Source organism: Camelus ferus, chromosome 15, assembly GCF_009834535.1.
Source record: "Camelus ferus isolate YT-003-E chromosome 15, BCGSAC_Cfer_1.0, whole genome shotgun sequence".
Taxonomy (NCBI): Eukaryota; Metazoa; Chordata; class Mammalia; order Artiodactyla; family Camelidae; genus Camelus; species Camelus ferus.
The window spans coordinates 21,366,591-21,386,509 of NC_045710.1; the positions used below are offsets into that span (position 1 = coordinate 21,366,591).

Sequence of the window (19,919 nt, forward strand, 5' to 3'; positions counted from 1 at the left end):
GGGTAGTGATGGCTCTTTTGAGAGTGGGTGAGTGGGAGATTCTATCTCTGTGGATAACTCTTGACAACTGATTCTGACGATGTGCTCCCCCCATCACTAGGCTCATGTTCTCCATCTGTCTAGTGTCCATTTGAAATCTCTGGTTATTGGCCTCAGCCTCAGTTTGGCTAACACTAAATTCATTCTCAACGCCATCCTCTCTTCTCTACCTGGGTATGTCCTTGGAATTTCCTGAGTGATACGAGTATCTTTGGTTAAGCCCCTTTTTGGCCAGTGAGCATTTTTATACATATTTTTTTTCTCACTTTTATGAGTACTTTTGTAGTATAGAAGATTAGAAGTAGAATTATTGGGTGTAAATTTATTTGCCTTTTAACTCTTGCCAGCTATGCTAAATTGCCTTTTTAAAAGGCTCTATCAGTTTATCCTCTCAGTAATAGTATGTTTAGGAGGCCTTGTGTCCCCATACCCTCACTTTTGCTAGATTTTATCATTGTCAACTATGATAAAGTAGCAGTTGGAAACATGGCATGCACATTGCTATAATTTGATTTTCTTTTCATATGTGACTGTTTTGAATCTTTGCTCATTTTTTCTATTGTTAGATTTTATTCTAATTCTTAATGCTTTCATATTTTATAGATAACTTTAATTCATCTGGAGTTTATTTTGATTTTATGGAATGAAAACTGCTTGATTCTGAAGGAGATTCAGGGGCTAGTGGGCCTTGTAATTGTGTATTGGAAAAATTTAGACAATAAAAATAAATTTTGCTGTCTTTGGAAAGTAGTTCATTTCAAATTCATTTAAAAATTTAATTTATTATTACCCAACTCTATAAAGTGTGTTGGGAAAATAAGAAAACCCTGCCAACAAAAAGACCTCTCCTTTCCAGTGTAGAAGGGAGAAAAAACTCGATGTATTTGGTATGCATGTCAGATACATGAATGTAGATAGTTCAAGAGAGTCTGTAAAATTTCACTCATATTTACAGTAAAATAGACGTTTAATATTTCTATTATATTTTTGAGAGACAAATAAATGCTCCCTGTGATAGCCTACTGTACACATGGTGACAGATTCCTGAGTTAATTCCAGAGGTATGTGTTTATAGGTCTGAAAGTCAGAAGGCCTGTGACCTTGCATGGTTAAAATCTGGAGACTAAGATTATCTAGTTCCTGACCAAAAGATTTGGCCCATGTTTTTAAGGAAACACACTTTGGTAGGCTAAAAATGCCTTTCCAAAAGAGATCCACGTCCTGATCCCTGGTAACCTCTTTTGGCCAAAAAAGGTCTTTACATTTGTGATTAAATTGAGGTGGGGTGGTTATCCTGGAGTATCTGGTTGCGTCCTAAATGCAATCACGTGTATTATGAGGGAGGCAGAAGGAGATTACACACACACTCACACACACATAGAAGGAGGCAAGGTGATCCACCATGGAGGCCAAGATTGGAGTGATATAGCCACAAGTCAAGGAATTCTGGCTGCCATCTGAAGCTGGAGGGGGCAAAGAATGGATTCTCCTTCACTCCCTGAAGGGATTGTGTCCTTGACACCTTGATTTCAGTATTGGCTTACTAATACTGATTTCAGACTTCCAGACTCTGGAACTGTGAAAGAATACATTTCTGGTGTTCTGAGGCACCAGGTAATCTGTTACAGCAGCCATAAGGAGGAAAAATATATTCCCTAAGGAAAGGAGAGAGTTAGCTCTCCCCTCTTTATTAAACTAAGAAAATTTCATTTTATTTACCCTTATATTAATTATTGGTATAACACTTGGCTGTTGACTTCTCTTCGCTAATGAGCATCATTTATTGGTTCTCACTGTTGAATAATAGAGATTAAAGTTAAATAGGCTACCAAAGTGACTTTAAAATAAAAATGAAAGTTTAACCTCTGGTATTTGTAAGGTTGATGGTGACATATTTTGATTATTTTTAAAAAATCTGAAAAGTATTTTTCCAGAGTTTGCCCCCAGATTTATTATTTTTCTTGTTTTATTTTTTTAAAGAAAATGATTAATTTCTTTTCCCAATTCTACTTTTGTCTATATGAGAATTTTTTATTTTATTAGAATTTTCAGGGTTTTAACCAAACTCATTTTAAAGTTCTTTTTTTGTATATTCCCTAATCATATAGTTTTACTTTCATTCATATTTCTGTTCTCCTGTTTTCTTTAATATCTTTATTTTAAAATCTTAATTTGACTGCTTAGTTTATGTTCTCTTTATTATTATTTTATACAATGTATGAGTATAGCTCTCTATGAATCCCATAACTTTTGATTTGTAATATCTTTAGATTTTTTCCCCTTAATATTATTGTTTCTAAACTTTGGTAGAGGGCTTATTAAAAATATATATGCTCTAACTCCACTCTAGACCTATTTAAATGAGAATCTCTGGGTGTAGGGCTGAAGCTTCTGTGTTTTAAACAAGCTGCCCAGGTAATCTGGATGCACACCAGAGTTTGAGAACTATAAGTCTTGTTTATCCTTAATTTAAAAAAATTTAGTTCAATGTTATTTGGGAGTTTAAAATTTTCAAATTGTTAAGAGTCTTTGTTTTGAATTTATTATTAGTTCTTTGTTTTATTGTGTTATAATCAGAAAATATGCCCTGTAAATTAATTGAGATTGCTCTTATGTCTTAACAGATAATTGATTTTTGTAAGTAACCTCCACTGTGGATACTTGAAAAAAAGACAGGTTATGACATTTGGTTTCTATCTATTGATTTTTTTAGAAAAATTGAGGTGAAAGTCACAAACCATAAAATTAGCTATTTTAAAGTAAACAAATCAGTGGCATTTAGTACATTTACATCATCATGTCACCACCACCTCTGTCTAGTTCCAGAGTACTTCATCACCCAAAAGGAAACCCTGAACTTAGAAGCAGTTACTTCCTTTATTCCTCCAGTCCCTGGCAACCACCAACTTTCTATGTATGGGTTTACCTATTCTGGATATTTTATGTAAACAGAACCATATATCACCTTCTGTGTCTTGCTTCTTTTACTTAGAATACTGTTTCCAAGGTTCATCCATGTTGTAGCATGTATCAGTACTTCATCCCTTTTTAACGCCAACTAATATTTCATTGTACATGTATACCACAGTTTGTTTAGTCATTCAACAGATGACTATACATTCTCAGCAGTGTATGAGGGTTCCAGATTTTCTGTCTTCACCAATACTTGTTATTTTCCATTTTTAAGATTGTGGCCATCCTTGTTGGGTATGTAGTAGTATCTCATTGTGGTTTTGATTTGTGTTTCTCTAAAGACAGTGATATTGAGCATTTTTTCATGTGCTTATTGACCATTTGTGTATCTTCCTTGGAGAAATGTCTATTCAAGTCCTTTGTCCATTTAAAAAGTTGTTTGTCTTCTTTTTTTTGTTAAATTATAAGCATTCTTTAATATTTTGGATACTAGCACCTTGATTTGCAAAAGTTATCTCCCATTATGTGGGTTGTCTTTTCACTTTCTTGATAGTCCTTTGATGTATAGAAGTTTTAAATTTTGATCAAGTCTAGTTTATCTAGTTTTTCTTTTGTTGCTCATGGTTTTGGTGTCATCTAGGAATCCATGGCCAAATCTGAGGTCGTGAAGATTTACCCATATGTTTTCTTCTGGGAGTTTTATAGTTTTAACTCTTACATTTGGGTCATTGATCCATTTTGAGTTAATTTTTGTCTGTGGTATAATACAGAGGTCAACTTCATTCTTTTGCATGTGGATGTCCAGCTGTTCTAGTACCATTTGTTGCAGACTATTCTTTCCCTATTGAATGGTCTTGGCTCCCTTGTCAAAATCAGTTGGCCATAAATGTATGGGTATATGTCTGTGTGTGGGTATATTTCTGAGCTCTCACTTTTATTCCTTTGAGCTACATGTCTTTTCTTATGCCAGTAACACACTGTTTTGATTATTGTAAGCTTTGTAGTAAGTTTTGAAGTTGAGAAGTGTGAATCCTCCAACTTTGTTCTTTTTTGTTACTGCTGGCTACTTGGGACCCCTTGGAATTCCATATGAATTTGAGGGTCACTGAGCTTTTCCATTTCTTCAAAAAAGGCTATTGGAATTTCAATAGAGATTGCATTAAATCTGTAAATTTACCTGGTGGGGGAAACTTTTGGTCTTTCGCTATGGGGTGTGATGTTAACTGTGGGTTTTTCTTCAGTCTTTGACTGTTGAGTGTGATGTTAGCTGTGGATTTTTCTTAAATGCCCTTATTTTTCTTTTAAATTTTAAAAATTTCTCTAATTGGGGTTCATTGCAAAACCTTAAATAAGCTAACTTAAAAATTTTGCCAGTTTATGGGAAGTAGTCTCAAAATTGAGAACAGAAGAAATTTTTAGATAGTAATAATTTTTGTGCTTGGTGATTACTATATGGTCAAGAATATGCAGAAAGCATTTATGGAATAGGGGTAAAAAGGTGAAAGGACCTTCAGACCTCACTGAATACAGGATTTTATTCTCTGAACTGTTGCAGTTGACAATTACATCTACTTCTAAGGCTACACTGTTTAATATTGGCTTGTGGAAAAACAAAGTTTGCCCAGATTGAGCCTTTTAAAATTAAATATTTTTTTCATGTGTTAATTTCTTTCTTGATTTGTAAAAAGTGTTTATGAATATCAGTCAGTTTCTTTTTCTGAGGCCTACACAGGAGGAAAGAACCATGGACCAACAACTTCATCAGAAGTTGCTCAGGAAAATGGAAACCCATTTTCTTATAAAAATGGAAGTACCCCCAGAGTCAGAATGCACATTGTTCTTGCATTTGGTAAACTGTCTTATTACCTGTCTTCCTTACAGGTATTTTAACGGCATTCAGATAGGTTTTATACAAAATATTTTTGGTAGACCAGGTCTTAGAAATATTTTTTGCAGAGAGACAGGAGGTGATTACCTTTCATACTCATTTCCGTTATTTTCAGTTATCCTAAATAGTTTTGGGAAAAACCCCCAAACCCTACTAGAATAATTTTGCTTCTTTGAGTCTTGCCAGCATTCCTTCCTTGACCCCACCAACCCTGTCCCCTCAACTTGTAATGGAATCTTTTGTGCCATGTTTAGCTAATGCATTAAGTGAGACTTTTAAGTCACAGAGATGAGGAAGAGAAAAGATTAGCTGTGGATCAGGTGTTGCCTAAAACATTTTGCATTAAACAAATCACAGTTGTGCCTTTCTTTCCATCCTCTCTGGAGTTTAAAACATTGCGTAATGATTTGTTGTCTCTGAATATAGTTGATGTTTGTGTACAGTTTACCCGTGGCCTCACCAATTAACAGAGAGCAGGTGTTTCCTCTTGGAAAATAGTTTGCCTGGACTGGATATTTTTTATTGTTCATCCATTTTATATATATACATATACATACATACATACATACATACATACATACATACATACATACATACATATACACACAGATCCAGGTTTGAATTTTCTTGTAGAAGTTGATAATTTTCATTTTGGCATTGGGTCTTTGTATGGAAATCTGGTGGTGACTTTTTGGCTTGTGGCTGCAAGGGGCAATAATAAATGCACTCTGGTTTTGTGTGCTTTTCTCTTATTATTATTATGAAAACTGCCTAAAAATTTTGGGAGGCCTTATTATGGGGTTGGAAAGAGCCCAAGCTTTATAATAATCTGTATTACTTACCTTATACACAAGGATATGTAAATTATGATTTTATAACTGGCTTTCTTTTAATTCATTCTGAACATTTTAATGTATGTTTAAACAGAATAACTTTAAATTAACATACATGTTTTATACAGTTGGGTGTAGTATTTCTCTATTAGCCAGAATAAATGTTGAATGATTCTTTCCTTTTCATGATTTTTTTCTGATAGATGATTTCTTCTAATATTGTGATGCCCTCTAGTGAATTCAGACTTTCAGATAAAAAGTTATGAGAGGCAGTAATCAGTACAATGAAATCTTTGAAAGGAACATTCTTGTAATTAGGCCTGTTTTTACGTCTTGTTGAGAAGACAAGTTTCTTTTCCTGGAAGTGTTTGAGCGAAGATTTGATAATATCCCATGAGCCTTAGTATTGAATTAAGTGAAATTGTTCCAGATGACTTCTAAAATCTCCTTCAGCTTCAAGGTTCTAGATTCCATATGAGTTACTAGTCTTCAGTCAATAAATAATAAGCATCCATAGTGTTTAGCACTGTCTTGAAGGTTGTGAAGGTTTCAAAGGTAGTATTAAGCCATGGATGTGACTTCAAGTAACTTTTGTATGCATCAGTTTGGAGAAAACAATAGTAGTGTTAGCAGATGGGGAAGCCCCCCTAAAAGGGGGAGAACCCCAAAGAGTAGGTTCTTGTCTTCCAGCCGTGAAAGAATTCACAGTGGAGACAAAGGGGCAGTGTCAGAGCTGCTTTACAGCTCAAAAAAGGAAAAGAGGAAAAGATACTCAAGTAGAAAGACACTCCCACGGGGGAGCCATAAGCCCAGGTGGCTTGACGTAAGATTTCTTGCTTTTGGGGTCCCGACTGGGTCCTTTTATCTACCTTCTTGCCTCCTTCTCACTGGCTACTATTTTCCTGCTTGCTTTTCAGTTTGTTCTGCTCTGTGGAACAAACACTCTACAAAAACAAGATTAGGTAACTGGGGACCCTTAAACAATGTGGTCATGCTAGGTTGGGCAACTGAGTCAAGCAAGTGGGCCCCTTAAACAATATGGATATATAAATTAGGTCATGTCAGGGCTTCATGTTTCCGCAAGGTAGCTTTTTCCATTAGTCAAGCAGAAGCATTTTCTGGGGCTAGCCACAGGCTAATTTTAAACTTTAAAGAAGTCTCTAGTCAATAGGTCCAGGCTTAGTTCCCTTTCTCCCTGCCTCCCTCAGTAGCTAAACTTTATTGAACACTTACTCTGTTTCTGGAGCTGCTCAAAACAGTTTACTATGTCATTTAATCTTCACAATCATTGTCAGGTAGGTACCATCTTTAGTTCTATTTTACAAGTGTAGAAATTGAGACCCAGAGAGGTTAAACAACTTGTCTAAATTCATACAGTAAGTGGTGGAACCAGGACCAGCTTATATAAAATAGTAGTGGCTAGGTTAAGGTAATTTTTAATTGTTTACAGGTTGGCAGCTCTCTGACGGGATGATTAGTTGTCCCTGTCAAGCTAGCTCAGATTGCTTTTAGATACATTATTTTTACATTGCTACTCTTAAGTGTGTGGTTTCTTGTTAGCTTTATTCACAGAAGTGGTAGTTTACTAATTTGTACTTAAATATTTTAGTCTGTTAACAAGTTTTGGTCCATAAGATACTTATTTTAAAAAAGACTTATTTGACAGAATGATACAGCCTTACCTTCCTGGTTTTATTTCTCTGGAACGTCCACTGCTAAGTCCCGTGCTTAAGAACTCTTTGAGGGCGTTTATGACTTTTGGCTTTCTTTTGGCTTTCAGAGTCATTTACCATCTTTTTCATTGGATTTTGAGGCTCATGTATCTCTGCCCTTTTGATTTTCATCACCTAGACCAAGTAGACATTGATTTCTCCATTTATTGCTATTAATTTTATCAAATTGGTAGTGCTGGCTTTTTGATCCCCTGGATTCTACCTATTTGTGGTATACTCAAGTCAGTGTTGGTTGTACAGGGACAGTATAGGATTCATCTTCAGTGTAACTGTTGGAAAGATAAGGTGAGCCTTAGAATGAAGGAATATTGTATTGTGATATATAAGGTAGGTTTTTCTTATTTCTGGAAACTAGTCTGGTGACAATTTGTAAAACTGTTTCTTTGCTTCAAATCATTTGTACATAGTTTCTAAATTGTATTTAATAAGTTACAGATTAATAGTGACTTTAATAGCCTGACTACTCCTTAGGCTCCATCTCTCCTATATTTTTCAATTCTGTGTTTACCTAAAGATTTCTTAACAACATGCTCCTTTCTTTATTTTTCTCCAGTGAGAAATGAGAGGGAATGTGAGAAGGAACAAAATAACAGCTTTCCAAATGAAAGGGGAGATACTCAGAAGTGCCCAGCCTGGGATTTTAAAAAGTCTAGAAGGATTGAGCTAAGCTCTAGAGAAGACTATTTCCAAAAAAAGTAGGAGCTTAGAAAAAAATATACCATGTGACTCCATGTGCCTTTTGATACATCTTGAAAATAGAATAACTACTTTTTAGGATTTTTGACACTTTTGTGACCGCCCCCCCCCCATTTGTTTTTTATATTTCTCCCTGTCTTTCTTCTTCCAAAGGTTTTTCTAGTAGTAAAAATCTCAAAGAGTTATTTAAGGGGTAGGAATTGTGGGGTAAGTTGTGGTCTTGAATTCTGTGGCCCGGGATCTGGGAGCATAAAGTACAGTGTTGGTGAGGGATTAAAAAATAGGTATAAGCTGGTCACGTTTGGAAGAAAAGACAGGGGGATAGAAGAGGGCATCCCACAGTTTATGAGTTAATACAAGAGATTGAAGTGTTAAGATATAGTGTTATAAATCATTATTCCAAGTTAGGTGTTTATTCACAGTGGTTAAAGACTATGTTGTTATTAATGCTATTTTTTAGTTATGTATGAGTGAAATTGGCTTTTTGTAGGATGACCTAAAAACTTGATCATGTATGTATCATATAATTTCTTTGAGAAAATGCATTCTGAATTCCAAACAGCTGACTTATTGCAAAGTTTTGGAATGCTACTTGCTCATAATTTGGGACTCTAGTCTCTGTCCATATTTTGATGGAATTCCCAACTTGGGACCCAGAATTTTATTTTACTATAAATTAGATAAATCTCTGTGGAGTAGTGATATGTATGAAAATAAAGCGGAGGTTATAGATCAGTGGTAGAGTGCAGGTTTAGCATGCGCAAGGTTCTGGGTTCAATCCTCAGTACCTCCATTAAAAATAAATAACCACCCCCCCCACCAAAAAAACCACCAAGGATAAAATACTGGGCTTAAAAGAAAAAAAAAAAGAAAAAGAAAAAAAGGGAAAAATGTTTAAAAAAAAAGACAAAGAAAATATTTTTTTCCCCAGACATCTTGATCTCATTCAATACCATACATTAGGAAAAAATTACATTTATTGTAAAAGTTTTTAAAGAAGTAACTTTGGTAATCAGAAACTACAATAATATTTGGCATAGTATTTGTAATTCAGAGTTGGTTTTGTATTTTATTTTCCAAGCATTGAAAAATCTTTAAGATTCAGATGGACTTTTGACTGTTGATTATATCACCGTAAAAGGGAAATGAGGCCCTCTGGAATCTAGTTGGGTGGCACAATTGCTGTTTTCTTTGACTTAGTCATTTTTCCCTTCTGGGTCTTAGCTTCTTCATTTACAAAACAAGAATGTTCATAACAGTGTTATTCATAATAGCTATAACCTGGAAAATACTCAAATGTCTACCAGTAGAATAGAAACATTTTGGATATATTTATACAACAAAATGCTATACAGCAATGAAAAGAATGGACCATTGTTACACTTATTAATATGGATCAATCTCACAAACATAATTTTAAGCTTAAAAAACAGATAGTATGGAGGAATAGACACTTGTTGATTCCACTTGTTGATAAACTTTAAAAAAAACAAGTAAGGCTAACTCTCAAGAATATAGTCCTGGGAGTCAGATTAGTGGTCACCATTGGGGAGAATTAATAACTAGCAGGGAACATGCATAAAGGAGGCTTCTGGTCATAGGTAATATTCTGTCTTGATCTGGGTATACCCACTTTGTAAAAATTCATCAAGATGTGCACTTAGGATTTGTATATTTTATTGTATGCTTCAGTTTTAAAAAGGCTGAGAGTGTGTACCAAAACAAAACAAACAAAAAAAAGTAAAAGAAACAAGGACTGACTGGATTGGGAGCCAGGAGAACTGGGTTCAAACTTCAGCTGTACCTTTAAAAAACTGTTATTTTAGGGAATTCATTGACCTCTCTGAGCCTTAATGATTTATATAAAATGGAAATAATACCTGTTTTCTATAATTTAGTTGAGGTAAAAGTTTGAAAGCACACTTTCAAGACTAGAAAATGTTCTATGAATGTTAAGGGAGACTTTTTTTTTTTTATACTTTTATATTTGTTTTATTTTTACTCTCTTAAAATAGACAGGACCCCATATAAATTCAAAAATAGTAAAAGGACCAGAATTGAAAGACATTTTGATCAACTGAACCATGTTTGTTTATACCTGCTTTTGAATTCCTGAAAACAATATAAAATGGTAGTAGCAATTTATCAGACTTTCCTCCTTTTTTATACCAGGCCTTTTCACAAATAATAATAGACCTCTTTCCAAGTATACTGGGTTTTATGCTGAGGCTATAATAGTGAACAATATCAGCATGGTCCTCAAAGCTAAAGAACTGTAGAACTAAAATTCTGGAGGGAGTGACAGGCTGAAAACAGGAAAACAGAGAAATGAAGAAAATAACTGTAAGTTGTAATGAGAGCTATAAAAGCACCAATTAGGGCTGAGGAACAGACTGACTACGAAGGGTAGATTTAAGCAGTGATCAGCCTTAGTGAAAGCTTCTCCTAGGAAATGACATCAACCTGACACTTGAAAGGAAAACAGAAAGGTAGTTAAGCAAAAAGTCTAAGAAGACCATCAAGGCAGCACAGGCAATTTGTACAAAGCCCTGAGGCAGAAAGTGGCCTGTTGGAAAACCTGACAGGAGTGTAGGTGAAGAGGGTTGGGAGAGGATACATTTGGAAAGACATGTGAGAGCCAACTCATGTAAGACTTGTAGATTTTGGTGGGAATTTGATTTTTAATCTAGGCTTAATGGAAAACCATTAAAGGCTCTTAAACAGGGAAATGATATAATCAGATTCACATTTTAAGATTTTTTTTTTTTGCCATAGTATAAAGGACTGGTTATGAGTAGGTGGGTGGCAGTATGGTTCTGCCAAGAATGAAAGAGGTGATGTCAGAGTAGTCCAAGCAAAAGATTATTATAGCTTGTATTAAGCTGCTGGCAATGCAAATTGATGGAAAGTGGTGGATTTAGGATATATTTTGGAGATACAGTTGACAGGTCTCTTGTTAAGTGGATTTTGAGAGTGAGGGAAAGGAAAGAATGAAAGATAACCCCTAGGTTTCTTGGAAGAGAATCTGGATGGTTGCTGATACCATTTACAGAGGTGGGAAAAACAAGGGCTGTGTGGGGAGTAGAGGAAGGGGAGGAATAATCATGGCAGTTATTCTGGATGTGTTGTTTAATAAAACTGTTAGATACCCAGGTAATCAGCTGAATCTGTGAGTTGAGCTCAGAGGAGAGGATTGTATTGGAGATATATTTTGGAAAGATCAGCATGAGGATAATGAAGAGGAAGAAGGGAGGAGGAAAAGGATAGAGAGAAGACAACCAACTTCTGAATGATGGGAAGCCCTGACATTTAGAGGTCCAGTAGAGGAGGAGGAGCCAACCAAGAATACCCTGAGAGAAGGAGCAGTGATATCAGAAGAAAACCTGGACAGTGGTATCACAAAAGCCAAGACAGGCGAGTGTTTTAAAGAGAAGGTGGCCATTCATGTAGAGTGCTACCAAGAGGGAGAGTAAAATGAGGCAGTGTGAAAGTGGGTTTTTTGTTGACATGGTTTCAGTGGAGTGGTAGAGGCAACAAGCTGGACTGTAGTTGATTGAAGAGGTAGTGGGAAGTGAGAGACACTGTGTTCTTATGCATTTCTCTGTTGGGCAGATGTTCACTTAATGTACATGAGGAATCTTCAAAACCTATTCAATAAGCTTGGGGGTTTGCATTATTCATAAACGGCTGTAGGAAGTAGCATTGGCCTTTGTCTCCCAATAATTTTTCTTTGGTTAGCATATGATTGTTAATTTAAAAGGTTCTGAATTTCATAGGCAGCTTCCATTTTTGAGTAAAACCAAATGTTCAATCTGTGTTAACTTCTAGAGTTAGTATTATATTAAATTAAAACTTAGAGTATTTACCTTTTCAGGAAAGTAATTACATGTCTTGAAAATTATGCCAGGACCATTTCATCCTGAAACACTTGGAAATTCATTCTGGTTTTTTGTAATTGCAGTGTTTCAGTAAGGGCAACATCTAAACAGGGATTGCATTTGGCAGTTATGTACATATACTTGTTCTAAACTAAGCACTGTTTCTGTGGTTTAGATTTTTCCTTTATAAATAGAATTTTAATCAATGTGGTTAATTTTTTTTCCCAACATGTTATAATTAGCACTGGCTAAAATTTAATCCTAAAATGTGTGTAATAAATTTAATAATATTTTATAAACACTCCTCCTATTAAATGAAGGTAAATAGGAATTATTTGAATATTTAGAAAGTTGTCTAGTTTACATTTTTCTGTAACAGTGTGGAAAGCAAATGTGGCTATTTAAAAAGAAGTTGATACATTACCTCCTTGGTCCTGTCATTAGAAATGATGTTACCCCACTCAACAACCTGGGCAGGCTCTGATCACCACAACACCAAATGCACCCCCAATCAAGGAGATAACAGCCAGCACACATGGGGGAAAAACATGGCAACCATCCATACTAAAAACAACCCTCACAACAAAATAATTAGATGCGAACAGTCTACACAGGGGCACTCCCACTTAAAAAAAAAAAAGCCCCTCAAGACCACAGTAGATAACTGTTACTCCCAAATTCGTAGAGTCAGCAAAATAAAAGTAAAATGAAGAAGCAGAGGAACCACTCCCAAAGAAAAGAACGAGAGAAGTCCCCTAAAAGAACAAACAATGAAACAGACCTTGACAATCTATTAGACCCTCACTTCAAAAAGGAGATGATAAAAGCAGTGAAGGAAATAAGAGAGACTATCAGTAGAAACGCATAATACTGTAAAATGGAAATAGAAACTATAAAGAGGAGCCAGTTAAAATCAGAAAACTCAATTGCTGAGATAAAAGCCAAGATAAAGGCAGTCAAAAGCAAACTAAATAATGTAGAAGAATGAATAAGTGATTTAGAAGACATGATAATAGAAATCACCCAATCAGAACAGCAGACAGAAAAGCAAAGGAAAACCAATGAAAGCAATATAACAGACTTATGGGATAATATGAAGTGTGCAATCTATGTATAATATGGGTTGCAGAAAGAGAAGAAAGAGGAAAGGGGATTGAAAAGGTATTTGAAGAAATCATGACTGAAAATTTCCCAAACCTAAAGGAAGAATCAGATATCCAAGTACAAGCACAGAGGATCCCAAACAAGATGAACCCCAACAGACCTACGCCAGGACATACTATAATTAAGATGACCAAAGTTAAAAGATTTTAAAGGCAGCAAGAGAAAAACAAAGCATTAGTTACAAAGGAACCCCCATAGGCTTTCAGCTGATTTCTCTACACGAACACTGCTAGTGAGAAGGGAGTGGCAAGATACAAAGTCCTGAATGGCAAAAAGCTGCAACCTTCGTTAGCAGAGGAGAGAGAATTTCACAGACAAGCAAAAACTAAAAGAATTCAGCAATACTAAACTTATCCTAAAAGAAATATTGGAAGTTCTACTTTAAATAGAAAGGAAGCTATAGAAAAGAGAAAAAACCATACTTGGAAATGCGTTAACTACAATGAGCTGCAAGAGAATAAACATGAAGATGTAAAAAAGGACATCAAAATCATAAAAGGTGGGAGAGGGGAGCAAGAAAATGTAGATTTTCTTTTCATTCTTCTTAGGATGTATTTGAGCCTATATAAATACCAGTCTAAAACAAACAGATCTAGTAATGGATTAACATACTTAAAAAACAAGGTAACCACAAATCAAAAGCATACAATGGAGTCACAAAAACTAAAAGGAAATCAACCTAATACAAAAGAAAATTATCAAACCACAAAAAGAAAAAGAAAATGAAAGGAACAAGGAAGAAATACCAAATCAACTGGAAAACAAAGTTTAAAATGGCAGTAAACACACATCAGTAATTACCATGAATGTCAATGGACTAAATACGCCAATCAAAAGACAGAGTGGCAGATTGGATTATAAAACAAGAGCCTACAATATGCTGCCTACAAGAGACCCACTTTAGGGAGGACACACATAAATTAAAAGTGAGAGGATGGAAAAAGATATTTCACTCAAATGGAAATGACAAGAAAATGGAGGTAGCAATACTCATATCAGACAAAATAGACTTTAAAACAAAGGTCATAAAGAAAGATAAAAATGGCCACCATATAATGATAAAAGGAGCAATACAAAAGAGGATATTACACTTGTTAACATATATGCACCCAGTATAGGAGCACCTAAATATATAAAACAAATACTAACAGACATAAAAGGAGAAACTGATGGGAACACAGTAATAGTCGGAGCCTTTAACACCCCATTAAAATCATTGGATAGATCTTCCAGACAAAAAATCAATAAGGCAACAGAGATACCATATGACACCATAGAACAGTTGGACTTAGTTGAAAATTTTAGGACATTACATCCCCCAAAATAGAATATACATTCTTTCCAGCTGCTCATGGAGCATTCTCTAGGATAGATCACATACTCGGACACAAAAGAAGCCTCAACAAACTTAAAAGGAGAGAAATTATTTCAACTGTCTTTTCTGACTACAATGGCATGAAATTAGAAATCAACCACAGGTGGAGAAAAAAAAAAAGACAAAACAACTGCATGGAAACATGCTATTAAAAATCCAGTGGGTCAACAATGAAATCAAAGAAGAAATTAAAAAATACCTTGAGACAAATGACAAAACACAACCATACAAAATCTATGGGATCCAACAATAGCAGCCCTAAGAGAGAAATTCATAGCAATACAGGCCTTAATCAGAAACAGAACAAAACAAAACAAGTACGATCTCAAGTAAATAAACTAACCTATCACCTAAAAGAATTAGAAAAAGAAGGACAAACAAAACCTAAAGTCAGCAGAAGGAAAGAAATAATGAAGATCAGGGAGGAAATAAATAAAACAGAGATTTTAATAAATTGAAAAAAAATTCAAACCAAGAGCTGTTTTTTTGAAAGAGTAAACAAAATTAACAAACCTCTGAACAGACTGACCAAGAAGAAAAGAGAGAGGAAACAAACAAAATAAGAAATGAAAATGAAGAGACTACAACCAACACCATAGAAGTACAAAAAATCATAAGAGAATACTATGAACAATGGCAATAATTTGGACAACTTAGAAGAGATGTACAAGTTTCTAGAAACATATAGTCCACCAAAACTGAGACAAGAAGAAACAGATAATCTGAATAGATAATTTGATCATGAGAACTGAAATAAAATCAGCAGTAAAGAAAAATCTCCCTGCAAACAAAAGTCCAGGACCAGGTGGCTTCACTGGGGAATTCTGTCAAACATATAAAGAACTCATACCAATCCTTCTCAAACTCTTCCAAAAGATTGAAGAGGAGGGAATACTCCAAACTTCATATGAAGCCACCATTGCCCTGATACCAAAACTAGACAGACACTACCAAAAAAGAAAATTACAGGCCAATATCGTTGATGAATATAGATACAGAAATCCTCAACAAAATATTAGCAAACAATCCAACAACACATAAAAAAGATCATACACTATGATCAAGTTGGATTCATCCCAGGGACACAAGGATGGTTCAACATACTACGCAAATCAATCAATGTGATACACCACATCAACAAAAGAAAGGACAAGAATCACATGATCATCTCAATAGATACAGAAAAGGCATTTGATAAAATTCAGCACCCACTTACAATAAAAACTCTTACCAAAGTGGGTATAAGGCACCATATCTCAATATAATGAAAGTTATTTATAACAAACCCATGGTCAGCATAATACTCAATGATGAAAAGCTGAAAGCCTTCCCACTCAAATCTGGAACAAGACAAGTATGCCCACTCTCACCATTTCTATTCAACATAGGCTTGGAAGTCCTAGCCATAGCAGTTACAGAAGAAAAAGAAATAAAAGGGATCCAAATTGGAAGAGAAGAGGTAAAATTGTCACTATATGCAGATGACATGGTACTATATATAGAAGACCCTAAAGGCTCCACACAGCAACTACTAAAGCTAATAAAAGAATCTGGCAAGGTAGCAGGATACAAGATTAACATACAGAAATCAGTTGCATTTCTTTACATTAACAATGAAATATCAAGAAAGGAAAGAAATAATCCCTTTTAAAATAACATCCAAAAAAATAAAATACTTAGAAATAAATCTGACCAAGGAGGTGAAAGACTTATACATGGAGAACTACAAAACACTAAGGAAATTAAAGATGACTTAAAGAAATGAAAAGATACCCCATGCTCTTGGATTGGAAGAATTAATATTGTTAAAATGACCATACTATCCAAAGCAATCTACAGATTAAATGAAATCTGTATCAGATTACCCAGGACGTTATTTATAGAACTAGAGCAAATAATCCTCAAATTTATATGGAATCACAAAAGACCCAGGATTGGCAAAGCAATTTTGAAGAAAAGGAACAGAGCTAGAAGAATAACCTTCCTAGACTTAAGACAACACTCCAGAGCTACAGTAATCAAAACAGCTTGCTATTGGCCCAAAAACAGTCACATGGATCAATGGAACAGAATAGAGAGCCCAGAAATAAACCCACAGATCTATGGTCAGTTAATCTTTGACACAGGAGGCAAGAATATACAATGGAGTAAAGACAGTCTCTTTAGCAAGTAGTTTTGGAAAAACTGGACAGCTGCATGTAAATATCAACTGAGTTAGAATACTCCCTCACACCATACACAAAAATTAACTCAGAATGGCTTAAAGACTTTAACATACGACAAGACACTTTAAACTTCCTGGAGGAAAACATAGGGAAAACATCATCTGACATAAATCTTAGCAATGTTCTCCTAGGGCAGTCTATCTAGGAAATAAAAGCAAAAATAAATGGGACCTAATTAAACTCATAAGCTTTTGTACAGCAAAGGAAACAATAATCAAAATGAAAAGACAACCTATGGAATGGGAGAAAATAGTTGCAAAAGATAAGAGTTACAAGGGCTTAATTTCCAGAAAATATAAACAGCTCATACAACTTAATAAAAAAACAAACAACCCAATCCAAAACTGGACAGAAGACCTACACAGGCAATTCTCCAGTGAAGGCATACAAATGGCCAATAGGTACATGAAAAAATGCTCAATATCGCTAATTATCAGAGAAGTGGAAATCGAAACTACAATGAGGTATCACTTCACACCAGTCAGAATGGCCATCATTCAAAAGTCCACAAATGATAAAGATGCTGGAGAGGGTGTGGAGAAAAGGGAACCCTCCTATACTGTTGGTGGGAATGTAAATTGGTGCAGCCATTATGGAAAACAGTATGAAGATTCCTCAAAAAATTAAAAGTAGCCTTACCATATGATCCAGCAGTCCCACTCCTGGGCATATATCTGGAGGGGACTTGATAATTTAAAAAGATACATGTACCTCAATGTTCATAGCAGCACTATTTACAATAGCCAAGACACAGAAATAACCAAAATGTCCATCAACCGATGACTGGATAAAGAAGCTGTGGAATATTTATACAATGGAATATTACTCAGCCATAAAAATAATAAACTAGTGCTATTTGCAGCAGCATAGATGGACCTTGAAATCGTCATTCTAAGTGAATTAAAGAAGAAAGAGAAAGGAAAATACCATATGATATCACTCAATCTTAAAAAAAAAACAGAGACAGATGAGTTTATTTTTGAAACAGAAACAGACTCACAGATATAGAAAACAAACTTATGGTTACCAGGGGAGTAAAGGGGGGTGGGATGGGAGTTCAAGATTTGCAGATGCTAACTACTATATGTAAAATAGAGAAACAAGTATTTCATACTGTATAGCACAGGGAACTATATTCAGTATCTTGCAGTAACCTATAATGAAAAAAAGGTGAAAACAAATAGATGTATGTATATGTATGAATGAAACATTATGCTATACACCAAAAATTGACACAACATTGTAAACTGACTATACTTCAATTAAAAAAAATAAACTAGCTAAAACTAAAACCCTTAATGGATTTTAAAGCCAATTCTTCTTTCCTCATGTGAAACCTTGAAGATCATAGGCAGTGTAATATATGAGAAAGAATACTGAACAGGAATTAGGATACCTGACTTTTAGTTCTTAGTTTGGCTCTAAATATTGGGATGATTTCTTTCACTTTTTGGAAAGTTGGTTTTCTTATTGGTGAAATGACAGTGTTGGACTGAATGATACTTAGTTGTAAAAGTTGATTCACATTGACATCCAAGTGAGAAATGTCCTTGGAGCAGTCACTTTGGGATGCTTTACCTTTCCAAGATGGCCTCACAAGAAACTGTCATTGCCTTATGTTTACATCCTATTTTTGACCAAATATATATTACTCTGCTTAATAATGTATCATATTCTCTATAGCAGGCCCATATGACTCTTTTAATTGTTTCCAAAACTCAAATATGCTTTCCAAGTTTGAAGATTCATTAAGTATAATCAATAGAATATGCTAAAGGTTCTGTAGGGATTTTCTAAAAGGGAATTCTAGATATATTATAAGTACTGACAGCATTGTTAGAGTAAGTATTGCAGCTTTCCAAGTCAGTCTTTTTCAAGCATACAGGTCTCATTTGGAAGTCATGAGTCTGGTATTTCTTTTTGAGTTGATTGACTTTGTGGGACTTCTCATTGTACTCTGTGACCCTAGATTTGAGACTCTTGTTTTAAATTTCTAATGTTTTTTCATTGTCATGTAACTCTTAGCTTTCCCATTAACCAATATTCTTGTATTGTCATTTAAAGATAATAGCGCTAGATGAGTATTATGGGCAAGAACTATGTTGCGCAGAATAAAATCTCTAATGCAGATCTAGTGTCTGTTTCTTGTTTATACTTTAGGGGAAAGCTAAAGCTTGATTATCCATGTAATAAATCTTAGCCATCAAATTTTAATATGACTAAAACTGGTATGATCAATGTGTATAAGTATGTAAATGTTTAAGTGTGTAACATTTAGTAACATGTTGCCAGACATTTTAAAAAAGTGATTTTATTTTTAAATAATTGAATTGAACTATTTATCAAATACAATTTCATTTTTCCAAATATATGGTAAATTGAATTTCAGCGAACTGAAACTCTTTTTATTTGTATAAATAACTTTTCAGCTCTTTTTATCATGGTAATGGTGTGTGTGTGTTAAATTTTTAAAAAGCAGTGACTCCATTAAGCAGAAAGTTCTTTAGAACCTGACTAATTAAATTATCCAAACATTAACAGACTGCTATGTGGTAGAAGTAGTTTTTGGTAATAATTCCACTTAGGCTGATCTTTTACCAACAAATACTTGAGCATTTTCCATGGAAAGCACTGTAATAAGAGATACATACTACTATTGAAAATTATTAACTTGAGAAATTATCAACAGATGTTTTCCTTGCATGGTTGATTTGGTCACCCCAGAGCTGAATAATTCTAAACTGACTGGAAAGATGCATGGGCAACATTTATTTGGTGTTTGGAACTTACTGAAGCACATACCAGGTTTCCAGTAAGTGGAATTTGCACCATTTTATTTCTCTGACAGCTTTTTTCTCTCCATTTTTATGAAGGCATGTTGTGCAGTGTCATCTTTTCAAGGCTTGCCATTCGTAGTATATAGGAGAAAAGGTGGAAAAAGTGATTTTTATAGAACTGTGGTTCTTTGAGAGAATTAGCTTCTGTTTTTAATAAGCACATATTTCCATTTGTTATAAAGAGTTCCTAGGTGTTCACTTTAATGTTTCAATTTAACACTCCTTTATTCCAAATAAAATTTTTATTTTTATCCCAGAGTTGAAAGATGCTGTTTGAATTTCTCTAGCAAAAAGAGCATTTTACTTTTTATTGCTATTTTTAATGGTAGCTAATATTT

At 34.6% G+C, this 19,919-nt stretch overlaps 1 protein-coding gene across 5 annotated transcripts in view; it reads left to right on the plus strand.

Moving 5' to 3' along the window:
• LCLAT1 (lysocardiolipin acyltransferase 1) overlaps positions 1–19,919 on the plus strand; it is a 162,812-nt gene that overhangs the window by 17,848 nt on the left and 125,045 nt on the right. The gene's annotated exons all lie outside the window — the stretch shown is intronic.